The sequence below is a fragment of the Peromyscus maniculatus genome, chromosome 1 (assembly GCF_049852395.1).
Source record: "Peromyscus maniculatus bairdii isolate BWxNUB_F1_BW_parent chromosome 1, HU_Pman_BW_mat_3.1, whole genome shotgun sequence".
Classification (NCBI taxonomy): domain Eukaryota; kingdom Metazoa; phylum Chordata; class Mammalia; order Rodentia; family Cricetidae; genus Peromyscus; species Peromyscus maniculatus.
Window position 1 is genome coordinate 10,724,952 of NC_134852.1, and position 2,992 is coordinate 10,727,943.

The 2,992-nt window shown below is 38.6% G+C and overlaps 1 pseudogene; it reads right to left on the reverse strand.

Moving 5' to 3' along the window:
* Positions 1–1,955: 1,955 nt before the first annotated feature.
* On the reverse strand, positions 1,956–2,522 carry LOC143271913 (chromobox protein homolog 3 pseudogene; annotated as a pseudogene).
* Between the last annotated feature and the right edge of the window lie 470 nt (positions 2,523–2,992).

The window sequence follows — 2,992 nt, forward strand, 5'->3', positions numbered from 1 at the left end:
TTAATTTTTACATTTATTTGGTGAGTGTGTGTGTGTGAGTGAGTGAGTGAGTGAGTGAGTGAGTGAGTGAGTGAGTGAGTCTGTGTGTGTGTGTGTGTGTGTGTGTGTGTGTGTGTGTGTGTGTGTGTACTTGCACCATGCCACTACTGTGGAGGTAGAGGAAAACCTGCTGGAATCAATTTTCTCTTTTCACAATGTGCATCCTGGAATGGTTTTCAGAGTGTCAAGATTGGCAGAAAGACCCTTTGCCCACTTAGACATCAAGCTGGCCCATATATTCTTCCAATTCTGTAGCTGATTTTTTTGTCTGTGGGGGTGGTTTACAAAAATTTTATGTTGTTGATGATTCATTTCAAAATTCAAAATATTTTCTACCCAGAGTTTCTTTTTTTCATAGTTAGATTGCATCTCTTTTCTTTTATAAAAGATGATTTTCTTTGTTAATTTAATATATTGGAGAAAATCATACATAACTATTATATGTACATCATTTCCACCCCTTGGAATGTATCCAAAGAACTTGACGTCCTATGGCATAAATGCTTATTCAGTCATGACCTTTGCTGCTCTATTTTCAATAGCCAGGACAAGGAAACAACCTGAATGTCGTTCAGCTGATGAATAGATAATGAAATTTTAACACATGTACACTGTGGAATACTGTTCAAAGGTAAATAACAATGAAATTAACATTGACACAAATGGAACTAGGAAATGTCATACTGACCAATGTAACGCAGACCCAGAAACACAAATAGCATATTTTCTCTTTTGTCACTGGATGATAGCTCTAAAGCTGAATCCGTGTGTTTTATTCTCCTAACAATTGACAAGGGTTATTTTTTGTTTTTCTCTCATACATTATATCCCTACCACAGTTTCTCCTACATTCATTTCATATTCAGAAAAGAGCAAGGCTCTCTGGGATATTAACAGAGCAAAGTATAAAAAGTAACACTAAGCCTAGGCACATAAGCTTGTATCAACATTGGACAAGGAAACCGTATAAGAGGAACAGGGTCTCAAGTGTAGGTATAATAATCAGAGACAGCACCAACTCCCAATTCTAGGAGTCCAAGAAGAACACCAAGCTATACATCCATAACACATATGCAGATTAACTATTGTAGACCCATACAGGTTCCCTGATGAACTATTCAGACTCTGTAACTGAAGGCCATGATCCATTCTACTTGAATCCTTGGGTCATGTTCTGGTGATGCCTTTGACCTCTTGACTCCTACAATTATTCCTTGCCCCTCTTATTTGAGCTTCCTGGAGCACTGCCTAATGTTTGGCTGTGGGTCTCTGCATCTGCTCCCATCTGTTGATAAATCTGGTTTGATGGTGAGGTCTTTGATCCACTTAGACTTTAGTTTTGAAGGGTAATAGATATCCATCCATTTGCATTCTTCTGCATGTAGACATCAGTTAGACCATTTGTTGAAGATGCTTTCTTTTTTCCATTGTATATTTCTGTCTTCTTTATCAAAAATCAGTTGTTCATAGCTTTGCAGATTGACATTTTGGGTCTTCAACTGATCAACCTCTATTTCTTTTCTTTTTTCTTTTCTTTTTTTTTTGGTTTTTTAAGTCAGTGTTTATCTGTGTAGTTTTGGTGCCAAATTGCATGCATACAGAGAAAGTGGGCAGCCTTGTGTTTTTCCTGATTTTAGTGGAATTGCTTTTAATTTTTTCCCTTTTAATTTGATGTTGACTAAAGGCCTTCTTGATATTGCTTTTGTTATATTTAAGTATATTCCTTGTATCCCTGATATCCCTTTATCATGTAGCTATGTTAGATTAATTTCAAAGTCTTTTTTAACATCGAATAAGAAAGTTATGTGGATACTTCAAAACCAGCATATCAAACTCGATTTTCATTAGAATGCTATTTTTTTCCACACTAGTAATTCAAAACCAAAGATCCAGATTTTATATGTTTATAAATATATATAAAATGCAAACAATTATTGTACCTCATCTTCTGGACAAGAATGCCAAGTCAGCCTCTCCTCATAAAAGGCGATGACAATCTGAGGACACTTCATATTTGCCTCCTTTGCCAGCACCAAGCCTGCCTCATCTGAGTCCTTCCATTTCATGAGCAACATTAATTCGCCACTGCTGTCTCTGGCACCGATTATTCGTTCAGGATCCAGACCTCTGGCAAAACCCCTTGTTTTGTCAGCAGCATCTCTTTTCTTCTTCGATTTGCTATCATCAGATTCACTGTCAGATAAAGATTTCCTTATTGTACCATCTTTTTCTTTACCAGCTTTTTGAAAATTAAGAAATGCTTCAATTAATTCTGGACAATCTAAATTTTCTTCTGGTTCCCAAGTATTATCAGCATCTGTGAACCCTTTCCACTTGAGGAAATACTCCACCTTCCCATTCACTACACGCCGGTCCAGTACTTTTTCTACCACAAATTCTTCAGGCTCTGCCTCTTCAACTTTTTTACTCTTTCCATTCTGTTTCTTTCCCATTTTTTGCAATGTAGTTTTATTGGAGGCCATTTTTTGTGTGTGTGTGTGTATTAGCATTTATTACAGACAGAGGTGTGACATCATAAAGGATTAGAATTTTTATTATTATTATTATTATTATTATTATTATTATTATTACTATTTTACAACACCATTCAGTTCAACATAATAGCCACAGAATCCCCTGTTCTCCCCCTCTCGCCCACCCCTCCCCCCAGCCCACCCCCCATTCCCACCTCCTCCAGATCAAGGTCTCCCCCGAGGACCGGGGTTGACCTGGTAGACTCAGTCCAGGCAGGTCCATTCCCCCCTCCCAGACCGAGCCAAGTGTCCCTGCATAAGTCCTAGGATTCAAACAGCCAACTCATGCAACGAGCCCAGGACCTGGCACCAATGCACAGCTGCCTCCCAAACAGATCAAGCCAAATGACTGTCTCACCCGTTCAGGTGGCCTGATCCAGTTGGGGGCCCCTCAGCCTTTGGTTCATAGATCCTGTGCT